Below are 13578 nucleotides of genomic sequence, written 5' to 3'. Positions count from 1 at the left end.
TCAGACTGCAGGTCTATACAATAACCAGTGTGTCAGACTGCGGGTCTGTCCGATAATCAGTGTGTCAGACTGCAGGTCTGACCGATAATCAGTGTGTCAGACTGAGAGTCTATCCGATAATCAGTGTGTCAGACTGCGGGCCTATCCGATAATCAGTGTGACAGACTGTGGGTCTGTCTGATAATCATTGTGTCAGACTGTGGGTCTATCCGATAATCAGTGTTTCAGACTGCGGGTCTGTCCGATAATCAGTGTGTCAGACTGCGGGTCTATCCGATATTCAGTGTGTCAGACTGCAGGTCTGTCCGATAATCAATGTGTCAGATTGCGAGTCTGTCCGCTAATCAGTGTGTCAGACTGCAGGTTGATCCAATAATCAGTGTGTCAGACTGTGGGTGTATTCGTTAATCAGTGTGTCAGACTGCGGGTCGATCTGATAATCAGTGTGTCTGACTGCGGGTCTGTCCGATAACCAGTGTGTCAGAATGCGGGTGTGTCCGTTAATCATTGTGTCAGACTGAGGGTCTGTCAGATAACCAGTGTGTCAGACTGCGTGTCTGTCCAATAATCAGTGTGTCAGATTGAGGGTCTGTCCAATAACCAGTGTGTCAGACTGTGGGTCTATCCGATATTCAGTGTGTCAGACTGCAGGTCTGTCCGATAATCAGTGTGTCAGACTGTGGGTCTGTCCGATATTCAGTGTGTCAGACTGCAGGTTTATCCGATATTCAGTGTGTCAGACTGCAGGTCTATCCGATATTCAGTGTGTCAGACTTCGGGTCTGTCCGATAATCAGTGAGTTAGACTGCGGGTCTATCCGATAACCAGTGTGTCAGACTGCAGGTCTGACCGATAATCAGTGTGTCAGACTGCGGGTCTATCCGATAACCAGTGTGTCAGTCTGCGGTTCTGTCTGTTCAGCAGTGTGTCAGACTGCGGGGCTGTCCAATAACCAGTGTGTCAGACTGCGTTTCTGTCTGATAATCAGTGTGTCAGACTGCGGGTCTATCCGATAATCAGTGTGTCAGACTGAGGGGGTATCCGATAATCAGTGTGTCAGACTGCAGGTCTATACAATAACCAGTGTGTCGGTCTGCGGGTCTGTCCGATAATCAGTGTGTCAGACTGCAGGTCTGTCCGATAATCAGTGTGTCAGACTGCGGGTCTGTCCGCTAATCAGTGTGTCAGACTGTGGGTTGATCCAATAATCAGTGTGTCAGACTGCGGGTCTATCCGATAATCAGTGTTTCAGACTGCGGGTCTGTCCGATAATCAGTGTGTCAGACTGCGGGTCTGTCCGATAATCAGTGTGACAGACTGCGGGTCTGTCTGATAATCATTGTGTCAGACTGTGGGTCTATCCGATAATCAGTGTTTCAGACTGCGGGTCTGTCCGATAATCAGTGTGTCAGACTGCGGGTCTATCCGATATTCAGTGTGTCATACTGAGGGGGTATCCGATAATCAGTGTGTCAGACTGCAGGTCTATACAATAACCAGTGTGTCAGACTGCGGGTCTGTCCGATAATCAGTGTGTCAGACTGCAGGTCTGACCGATAATCAGTGTGTCAGACTGAGAGTCTATCCGATAATCAGTGTGTCAGACTGCGGGCCTATCCGATAATCAGTGTGACAGACTGCGGGTCTGTCTGATAATCATTGTGTCAGACTGTGGGTCTATCCGATAATCAGTGTTTCAGACTGCGGGTCTGTCCGATAATCAGTGTGTCAGACTGCGGGTCTATCCGATATTCAGTGTGTCAGACTGCGGGTCTGTCCGATAATCAGTGTGTCAGATTGCGAGTCTGTCCGCTAATCAGTGTGTCAGACTGCAGGTTGATCCAATAATCAGTGTGTCAGACTGTGGGTGTATTCGTTAATCAGTGTGTCAGACTGCGGGTCGATCTGATAATCAGTGTGTCTGACTGCGGGTCTGTCCGATAACCAGTGTGTCAGAATGCGGGTGTGTCCGTTAATCATTGTGTCAGTCTGAGGGTCTGTCAGATAACCAGTGTGTCAGACTGCGTGTATGTCCAATAATCAGTGTGTCAGTTTGAGGGTCTGTCCAATAACCAGTGTGTCAGACTGTGAGTTGATCCAATAACCCGTGTGTTAGAATGGGGTCTATCCTATAACTAGTGTGTCAGACTGCGGGTCGATCCGATAATCAGTGTGTCAGGCTGGTAGTCTATCTGATAATCAGTGTGTCAGACTAAGGGTGTATCCGATAATCAATGTGGCAGACTGCGGGTCTATCCAATAATCAGTGTGACAGACTGTGAGTCTATCCGATAATCAGTGTGTCAGACTGCGGGTCTATCCGATAACCAGCGTGTCAGACTGCAGATCTGATCGATAATCAGTGTGTCAGACTGGGGGTCTATCCGATAATCAGTGTGATAGCCTGCGTGTCTGTTGGATAATCAGTGTGTCAGACTGCGGGTCTATCCGATAATTAGTGTTTCAGACTGCGGGTCTATCCAATAATCAGTGTGACAGACTGTGAGTCTATCCGATAATCAGTGTGTCAGACTGCGGGTCTGTCAAATAAACAGTGTGTCAGACTGCAGGTCTGACCGATAATCAGTGTGTCAGACTGCGGGTCTATCCGATAATCAGTGTGACAGACTGCGGGTCTGTCTGATAATCATTGTGTCAGACTGTGGGTCTATCCGATAATCAGTGTTTCAGACTGCGGGTCTGTCCGATAATCAGTGTGTCAGACTGCGGGTCTATCCGATATTCAGTGTGTCAGACTGCGGGTCTGTCCGATAATCAGTGTGTCAGATTGCGAGTCTGTCCGCTAATCAGTGTGTCAGACTGCAGGTTGATCCAATAATCAGTGTGTCAGACTGTGGGTGTATTCGTTAATCAGTGTGTCAGACTGCGGGTCGATCTGATAATCAGTGTGTCTGACTGCGGGTCTGTCCGATAACCAGTGTGTCAGAATGCGGGTGTGTCCGTTAATCATTGTGTCAGTCTGAGGGTCTGTCAGATAACCAGTGTGTCAGACTGCGTGTATGTCCAATAATCAGTGTGTCAGTTTGAGGGTCTGTCCAATAACCAGTGTGTCAGACTGCGGGTCCATCCTATAACCAGTGTGTCAGACTGTGAGTTGATCCAATAACCCGTGTGTTAGAATGGGGTCTATCCTATAACCAGTGTGTCAGACTGCGGGTCGATCCGATAATCAGTGTGTCAGGCTGGTAGTCTATCTGATAATCAGTGTGACAGACTGTGAGTCTATCCGATAATCAGTGTGTCAGACTGCGGGTCTATCCGATAATCAGTGTGACAGACTGTGAGTCTATCCGATAATCAGTGTGTCAGACTGCGGGTCTATCCGATAACCAGCGTGTCAGACTGCGGGTCTGTCCGATAATCAGTGTGTCAGACTGGGGGTCTATCCGATAATCAGTGTGACAGACTGCGTGTCTGTTGGATAATCAGTGTGTCAGACTGCGGGTCTATCCGATAATCAGTGTTTCTGACTGCGGGTCTGTCCGATAATCAGTGTGTCAGACTGCGGGTCTATCCAATATTCAGTGTGTCAGATTGCGGGTCTGTCCGATAATCAGTGTGTTAGATTGCGGGTCTGCCTGATAATCAGTGTGTCAGACTGCGGGTCTATCGGATAATCAGTGTGTCAGACTGCGGGTCTATCCGATAATCAGTGTGTCAGACTGCGGGTTGATAAAATAATCAGTGTGTCAGACTGCGGGTCTGCCCGATAACCAGTGTGTCAGACTGCAGGTCGATACGATAATCAGTGTGTCAGACTGCAGGTCGATACGATAATCAGTGTGTCAGGCTGCGTGTCTGTCCGATAATCTGTGTGTTAGACTGCGGGTCTGTCCAATAATCAGTGTGTCAGACTGCGGGTCTTTCCGATAATCAGTGTGTCAGACTGCGGGTCTATCCGATAACCAGTGTGTCAGACTGCGGGTCTGTCCGATAACCAGTGTGTCAGAATGCGGGTGTGTCCGTTAATCATTGTGTCAGTCTGAGGGTCTGTCAGATAACCAGTGTGTCAGACTGCGTGTATGTCCAATAATCAGTGTGTCAGTTTGAGGGTCTGTCCAATAACCAGTGTGTCAGACTGTGAGTTGATCCAATAACCCGTGTGTTAGAATGGGGTCTATCCTATAACTAGTGTGTCAGACTGCGGGTCGATCCGATAATCAGTGTGTCAGGCTGGTAGTCTATCTGATAATCAGTGTGTCAGACTAAGGGTGTATCCGATAATCAATGTGGCAGACTGCGGGTCTATCCAATAATCAGTGTGACAGACTGTGAGTCTATCCGATAATCAGTGTGTCAGACTGCGGGTCTATCCGATAACCAGCGTGTCAGACTGCAGATCTGATCGATAATCAGTGTGTCAGACTGGGGGTCTATCCGATAATCAGTGTGATAGCCTGCGTGTCTGTTGGATAATCAGTGTGTCAGACTGCGGGTCTATCCGATAATTAGTGTTTCAGACTGCGGGTCTATCCAATAATCAGTGTGACAGACTGTGAGTCTATCCGATAATCAGTGTGTCAGACTGCGGGTCTGTCAAATAAACAGTGTGTCAGACTGCAGGTCTGACCGATAATCAGTGTGTCAGACTGCGGGTCTATCCGATAATCAGTGTGACAGACTGCGGGTCTGTCTGATAATCATTGTGTCAGACTGTGGGTCTATCCGATAATCAGTGTTTCAGACTGCGGGTCTGTCCGATAATCAGTGTGTCAGACTGCGGGTCTATCCGATATTCAGTGTGTCAGACTGAGGGGGTATCCGATAATCAGTGTGTCAGACTGCAGGTCTATACAATAACCAGTGTGTCAGACTGCGGGTCTCTCCGATAATCAGTGTGTCAGACTGTGGGTTGATCCAATAATCAATGTGTATTCGTTAATCAGTGTGTCAGACAGCGGGTCGATCTGATAATCAGTGTGTCTGACTGCGGGTCTGTCCGATAATCAGTGTGTCAGACTGTGGGTGTATTCGTTAATCAGTGTGTCAGACAGCGGGTCGATCTGATAATCAGTGTGTCTGACTGCGGGTCTGTCCGATAATCAGTGTGTCAGACTGCGGGTGTGTCAGTTAATCATTGTGTCAGACTGAGGGTCTGTCAGATAACCAGTGTGTCAGACTGCGTGTCTGTCCAATAATCAGTGTGTCAGATTGAGGGTCTGTCCAATAACCAGTGTGTCAGACTGCGGGTTGATACGATAATTAGTGTGTCAGACTGATAGTCTCTCCGATAATCAGTGTGTCAGACTGAGGGTGTATCCGATAATGAATGTGGCAGACTGTGAGTCTATCCGATATCCAGTGTGTCAGACTGCGGGTCTGTCCGATAATCTGTGTGACAGACTGCGGGTCTGTCCGATAATCAGTGTGTCAGACTGCGGGTCTGTCAAATAAAAAGTGTCAGACTGCAGGTCTGACCGATAATCAGTGTGTCAGACTTCGGGTCTATCCGATAACCAGAGTGTCAGACTGCAGATCTGTCCGATAATCAGTGTGTCTGACTGCGGGTCTATCCGATAATCAGTGCCGACAGACTGCGGTTCTGTCTGATAATCAGTGTGTCAGACTGTGGGTCTATCCGACAATCAGTGTTTCAAACTGCGGGTCTGTCCGATAATCAGTGTGTCAGACTGCGGGTCTATCCGATATTCAGTGTGTCAGACTGCAGGTCTATCCGATATTCAGTGTGTCAGACTGCAGGTCTGTCCGATAATCAGTGTGTCAGACTGTGGGTCTGTCCGATATTCAGTGTGTCAGACTGCAGGTCTATCCGATATTCAGTGTGTCAGACTGCAGGTCTATCCGATATTCAGTGTGTCAGACTGCAGGTCTATCCGATATTCAGTGTGTCAGACTGCAGGTCTATCCGATATTCAGTGTGTCAGACTGCAGGTTGATCCAATAATCACTGTGTCAGACTGTTGGTGTATTCGTTAATCAGTGTGTCAGACTGCGGGTCTATCCGATAATCAGTGTCTCAGACTTCGGGTCTGTCCGATAATCAGTGAGTTAGACTGCGGGTCTATCCGATAACCAGTGTGTCAGACTGCAGGTCTGACCGATAATCAGTGTGTCAGACTGCGGGTCTATCCGATAACCAGTGTGTCAGTCTGCGGTTCTGTCTGTTCAGCAGTGTGTCAGACTGCGGGGCTGTCCAATAACCAGTGTGTCAGACTGCGTTTCTGTCTGATAATCAGTGTGTCAGACTGCGGGTCTATCCGATAATCAGTGTGTCAGACTGAGGGGGTATCCGATAATCAGTGTGTCAGACTGCAGGTCTATACAATAACCAGTGTGTCGGTCTGCGGGTCTGTCCGATAATCAGTGTGTCAGACTGCAGGTCTGTCCGATAATCAGTGTGTCAGACTGCGGGTCTGTCCGATAATCAGTGTGTCAGACTGTGGGTTGATCCAATAATCAGTGTGTCAGACTGTGGGTGTATTCGATAATCAGTGTGTCAGACAGCGGGTCGATCTGATAATCAGTGTGTCTGACTGCGGGTCTGTCCGATAATCAGTGTGTCAGACTGCGGGTGTGTCCGTTAATCATTGTGTCAGACTGAGGGTCTGTCAGATAACCAGTGTGTCAGACTGCGTGTATGTCCAATAATCAGTGTGTCAGATTGAGGATCTGTCCAATAACCAGTGTGTCAGACTGCGGGTCTATCCTATAACCAGTGTGTCAGACTGCGTTTCTGTCTGATAATCAGTGTGTCAGACTGCGGGTCTATCCGATAATCAGTGTGTCAGACTGAGGGGGTATCCGATAATCAGTGTGTCAGACTGCAGGTCTATACAATAACCAGTGTGTCAGACTGCGGGTCTGTCCGATAATCAGTTTGTCAGACTGCGGGTCTGTCAAATAAACAGTGTGTCAGACTGCAGGTCTGACCGATAATCAGTGTGTCAGACTGAGAGTCTATCCGATAATCAGTGTGTCAGACTGCGGGTCTATCCGATAATCAGTGTGACAGACTGCGGGTCTGTCTGATAATCATTGTGTCAGACTGTGGGTCTATCCGATAATCAGTGTGTCAGACTGCGGGTCTGTCCGATAATCAGTGTGTCAGACTGCGGGTCTATCCGATATTCAGTGTGTCAGACTGAGGGGGTATCCGATAATCAGTGTGTCAGACTGCAGGTCTATACAATAACCAGTGTGTCAGACTGCGGGTCTGTCCGATAATCAGTGTGTCAGACTGCAGGTCTGACCGATAATCAGTGTGTCAGACTGAGAGTCTATCCGATAATCAGTGTGTCAGACTGCGGGCCTATCCGATAATCAGTGTGACAGACTGCGGGTCTGTCTGATAATCATTGTGTCAGACTGTGGGTCTATCCGATAATCAGTGTTTCAGACTGCGGGTCTGTCCGATAATCAGTGTGTCAGACTGCGGGTCTATCCGATTTTCAGTGTGTCAGACTGCAGGTCTGTCCGATAATCAGTGTGTCAGATTGCGAGTCTGTCCGCTAATCAGTGTGTCAGACTGCAGGTTGATCCAATAATCAGTGTGTCAGACTGTGGGTGTATTCGTTAATCAGTGTGTCAGACTGCGGGTCTGTCCGATAACCAGTGTGTCAGAATGCGGGTGTGTCCGTTAATCATTGTGTCAGACTGAGGGTCTGTCAGATAACCAGTGTGTCAGACTGCGTGTCTGTCCAATAATCAGTGTGTCAGATTGAGGGTCTGTCCAATAACCAGTGTGTCAGACTGTGGGTCTATCCGATATTCAGTGTGTCAGACTGCAGGTCTGTCCGATAATCAGTGTGTCAGACTGTGGGTCTGTCCGATATTCAGTGTGTCAGACTGCAGGTTTATCCGATATTCAGTGTGTCAGACTGCAGGTCTATCCGATATTCAGTGTGTCAGACTTCGGGTTTGTCCGATAATCAGTGAGTTAGACTGCGGGTCTATCCGATAACCAGTGTGTCAGACTGCAGGTCTGACCGATAATCAGTGTGTCAGACTGCGGGTCTATCCGATAACCAGTGTGTCAGTCTGCGGTTCTGTCTGTTCAGCAGTGTGTCAGACTGCGGGGCTGTCCAATAACCAGTGTGTCAGACTGCGTTTCTGTCTGATAATCAGTGTGTCAGACTGCGGGTCTATCCGATAATCAGTGTGTCAGACTGAGGGGGTATCCGATAATCAGTGTGTCAGACTGCAGGTCTATACAATAACCAGTGTGTCGGTCTGCGGGTCTGTCCGATAATCAGTGTGTCAGACTGCAGGTCTGTCCGATAATCAGTGTGTCAGACTGCGGGTCTGTCCGCTAATCAGTGTGTCAGACTGTGGGTTGATCCAATAATCAGTGTGTCAGACTGCGGGTCTATCCGATAATCAGTGTGACAGACTGCGGGTCTGTCTGATAATCATTGTGTCAGACTGTGGGTCTATCCGATAATCAGTGTTTCAGACTGCGGGTCTGTCCGATAATCAGTGTGTCAGACTGCGGGTCTGTCCGATATTCAGTGTGTCATACTGAGGGGGTATCCGATAATCAGTGTGTCAGACTGCAGGTCTATACAATAACCAGTGTGTCAGACTGCGGGTCTGTCCGATAATCAGTGTGTCAGACTGCAGGTCTGACCGATAATCAGTGTGTCAGACTGAGAGTCTATCCGATAATCAGTGTGTCAGACTGCGGGCCTATCCGATAATCAGTGTGACAGACTGCGGGTCTGTCTGATAATCATTGTGTCAGACTGTGGGTCTATCCGATAATCAGTGTTTCAGACTGCGGGTCTGTCCGATAATCAGTGTGTCAGACTGCGGGTCTATCCGATATTCAGTGTGTCAGACTGCGGGTCTGTCCGATAATCAGTGTGTCAGATTGCGAGTCTGTCCGCTAATCAGTGTGTCAGACTGCAGGTTGATCCAATAATCAGTGTGTCAGACTGTGGGTGTATTCGTTAATCAGTGTGTCAGACTGCGGGTCGATCTGATAATCAGTGTGTCTGACTGCGGGTCTGTCCGATAACCAGTGTGTCAGAATGCGGGTGTGTCCGTTAATCATTGTGTCAGTCTGAGGGTCTGTCAGATAACCAGTGTGTCAGACTGCGTGTATGTCCAATAATCAGTGTGTCAGTTTGAGGGTCTGTCCAATAACCAGTGTGTCAGACTGCGGGTCCATCCTATAACCAGTGTGTCAGACTGTGAGTTGATCCAATAACCCGTGTGTTAAAATGGGGTCTATCCTATAACCAGTGTGTCAAACTGCGGGTCGATCCGATAATCAGTGTGTCAGGCTGGTAGTCTATCTGATAATCAGTGTGACAGACTGTGAGTCTATCCGATAATCAGTGTGTCAGACTGCGGGTCTATCCGATAATCAGTGTGACAGACTGTGAGTCTATCCGATAATCAGTGTGTCAGACTGCGGGTCTATCCGATAACCAGCGTGTCAGACTGCGGGTCTGTCCGATAATCAGTGTGTCAGACTGGGGGTCTATCCGATAATCAGTGTGACAGACTGCGTGTCTGTTGGATAATCAGTGTGTCAGACTGCGGGTCTATCCGATAATCAGTGTTTCTGACTGCGGGTCTGTCCGATAATCAGTGTGTCAGACTGCGGGTCTATCCAATATTCAGTGTGTCAGATTGCGGGTCTGTCCGATAATCAGTGTGTTAGATTGCGGGTCTGCCTGATAATCAGTGTGTCAGACTGCGGGTCTATCGGATAATCAGTGTGTCAGACTGCGGGTCTATCCGATAATCAGTGTGTCAGACTGCGGGTTGATAAAATAATCAGTGTGTCAGACTGCGGGTCTGCCCGATAACCAGTGTGTCAGACTGCAGGTCGATACGATAATCAGTGTGTCAGACTGCAGGTCGATACGATAATCAGTGTGTCAGGCTGCGTGTCTGTCCGATAATCTGTGTGTTAGACTGCGGGTCTGTCCAATAATCAGTGTGTCAGACTGCGGGTCTTTCCGATAATCAGTGTGTCAGACTGCGGGTCTATCCGATAACCAGTGTGTCAGACTGCGGGTCGATCCGATAATCAGTGTGTCAGGCTGGTAGTCTATCTGATAATCAGTGTGTCAGACTAAGGGTGTATCCGATAATCAATGTGGCAGACTGCGGGTCTATCCAATAATCAGTGTGACAGACTGTGAGTCTATCCGATAATCAGTGTGTCAGACTGCAGGTCTATCCGATAACCAGCGTGTCAGACTGCAGATCTGATCGATAATCAGTGTGTCAGACTGGGGGTCTATCCGATAATCAGTGTGATAGCCTGCGTGTCTGTTGGATAATCAGTGTGTCAGACTGCGGGTCTATCCGATAATTAGTGTTTCAGACTGCGGGTCTGTCCGATAATCAGTGTGTCAGACTGCGAGTCTGTCCGATAATCAGTGTTTCAAACTGCGGGTCTGTCCGATAATCAGTGTGTCAGACTGCGGGTCGATCCGATAATCAGTGTGTCAGACTGCGTGTCTGTCCGATAATCAGTGTGTCAGACTGCGCGTCTGTCCAATAATCAGTGTGTTAGACTGCGGGTCTGTCAAATAATCAGTGTGTCAGATTGAGGGTCTGTCCAGTAACTAGTGTGACAGACTGCGGGACTATCCGATAATCAGTGTGTCAGACTGCAGGTTGATCCAATAATCACTGTGTTAGACTGTTGGTGTATTCGTTAATCAGTGTGTCAGACTGCGGGTCTATCCGATAATCAGTGTCTCAGACTTCGGGTCTGTCCGATAATCAGTGAGTCAGACTGCAGGTCTATACAATAACCAGTGTGTCAGACTGCGGGGCTGTCCAATTACCAGTGTGTCAGACTGCGTTTCTGTCTGATAATCAGTGTGTCAGACTGCGGGTCAATCCGATAATCAGTGTGTCAGACTGCAGGTCTATACAATAACCAGTGTGTCAGACTGCGGGTCTGTCCGATAATCAGTGTGTCAGACTGCGAGTCTGTCCGCTAATCAGTGTGTCAGACTGTGGGTTGATCCAATAATCAGTGTGTCAGACTGTGGGTGTATTCGTTAATCAGTGTGTCAGACAGCGGGTCGATCTGATAATCAGTGTGTCTGACTGCGGGTGTGTCCGTTAATCATTGTGTCAGACTGAGGGTCTGTCAGATAACCAGTGTGTCAGACTGCGTGTATGTCCAATAATCAGTGTGTCAGATTGAGGATCTGTCCAATAACCAGTGTGTCAGACTGCGGGTCTATCCTATAACCAGTGTGTCAGACTGCGTTTCTGTCTGATAATCATTGTGTCAGACTGCGGGTCTATCCGATAATCAGTGTGTCAGACTGAGGGGGTATCCGATAATCAGTGTGTCAGACTGCAGGTCTATACAATAACCAGTGTGTCAGACTGCGGGTCTGTCCGATAATCAGTTTGTCAGACTGCGGGTCTGTCAAATAAACAGTGTGTCAGACTGCAGGTCTGACCGATAATCAGTGTGTCAGACTGCAGGTCTATCCGATAATCAGTGTGTCAGACTGCGGGTCTATCCGATAATCAGTGTGTCAGACTGCGGGTCTGTCCGATAATCAGTGTGTCAGACTGCGGGTCTGTCCGATATTCAGTGTTTCAGACTGCATGTCTGTCCAATAATCAGTGTGTCAGACTGCGAGTCTATCCGATAATTAGTGTGTCAGACTGACGGTCTGTCCAATAACCAGTGTGTCAGACTGCGGGTCTATCCTATAACCAGTGTGTCAGACTGTGAGTTGATCCAATAACCCGTGTGTTAGAATGTGGGTCTGTCCAGTAATCAGTGTGTCATACTGTGGGTCTGTCCGATAGCCAGTGTGTCAGAATGCGGGTCTATGCTATAACCAGTGTGTCAGACTGCGGGTCGATCTGATAATCAGTGTGTCAGACTGGTAGTCTATCCGATAATCAGTGTGTCAGACTGAGGGTGTATCCGATAATCAATGTGGCACTGTGGGTCTGTCTAGAACATAGAACATAGAACGTAGAAGAATACAGCGCAGTACAGGCCCTTCGGCCCTCGATGTTGCGCCGATACAAGCCCACCTAACCTACACTAGCCTACTATCCTCCATATGCCTATCCAATGCCCGCTTAAATGCCCATAATGAGGGAGAGTCCACCACTGCTACTGGCAGGGCATTCCATGAACTCACGACTCGCTGAGTAAAGAACTACCCCTAACATCTGTCCTATACCTACCCCCCTTAATTTAAAGCTATGCCCCCTTGTAATAGCTGACTCCATACGTGGAAAAAGATTCTCACTGTCAACCCTATCTAAACCCCTAATCATATTGTACACCTCTATCAAGTCACCCCTAAACCTTCTTTTCTCCAATGAAAACAGCCCAAGTGCCTCAGCCTTTCCTCATACGATCTTCCTACCATACCAGGCAACATCCTGGTAAATCTCCTCTGCACCCGTTCCAGTGCCTCCACATCCTTCCTATAGTATGGCGACCAAAACTGCACACAATACTCCAGATGCGGCCGCACCAGAGTCTTATACAACTGCATCATGACCTCTGGACTCCGGAACTCAATTCCTCTACCAATAAAAGCCAATACGCCATATGCCCTCCTCACTGCACTATTTACCTGGGTGGCAACTTTCAGAGATCTGTGTACATGGAGACCAAGATCCCTCTGCTCATCCACACTACCAAGTATCCGACCATTAGCCCAGTACCCCATCTTTTTATTACTCTTACCAAAGTGAATCACCTCACACTTAGCTACATTGAACTCCATTTGCCACCTTTCTGCCCAGTTCTGCAGCTTATCTATATCCCGCTGTAACCTGCCACATCCTTCCTCACTGTCTACAACTCCTCCGACTTTCGTATCATCCGCCAACTTGCTCACCCAACCTTCTAACCCCTCCTCCAGGTCATTTATAAAAATGACAAACAGCAATGGTCCCAAAACAGATCCTTGCGGAACACCGCTAGTGACGGCACTCCAAGATGAAACTTTGCCATCAACTACTACCCTCTGTCTTCTTCCAGCCAGCCAATTCCTAATCCAAACCTCCAACTCACCCTCAATGCCATACCTCCGTATTTTTTGCAGTAGTCTACCATGGGGAACCTTATCAAACGCCTTATTAAAATCCATATACACCACATCTATCGCTTTCCCCTCGTCCACCTCCTTAGTCACCTTCTCAAAGAATTTAATAAGGTTTGTGAGGCACGACCTGCCCTTCACAAAACCATGCTGACTATCCTTGATCACATTATTCCTATCCAGATGTTCATAAATCCTATCCCTTACAATTCTCTCTAAGACTTTGCCCACAACAGAAGTGAGACTCACCAGCCTATAGTTACTAGGGTTATCCCTACTCCCCTTCTTGAACAAGGGAACCACATTTGCTAGCCTCCAATCTTCTGGCACTACTCCTGTAGACAACGAGGACATAAAAATCAAAGCCAATGGCTCTGCAATCTCCTCCCTTGCTTCCCAGAGAATCCGAGGATAAATGCCATCAGGCCCAGGGGACTTATCTATTTTCACCCTTTCCAGAATTTCCAACACCTCTTCCCTACATACCTCAAAGCCATCCATTCTACTTAATTGTGACTCAGTATTCACATCGACAACA

This window comes from Chiloscyllium plagiosum, unplaced genomic scaffold (assembly GCF_037043375.1).
Source record: "Chiloscyllium plagiosum isolate Xiang-an unplaced genomic scaffold, Cpla_swu_hap1 HiC_scaffold_8, whole genome shotgun sequence".
Classification (NCBI taxonomy): domain Eukaryota; kingdom Metazoa; phylum Chordata; class Chondrichthyes; order Orectolobiformes; family Hemiscylliidae; genus Chiloscyllium; species Chiloscyllium plagiosum.
This window is presented reverse-complemented; position numbering follows the sequence as displayed.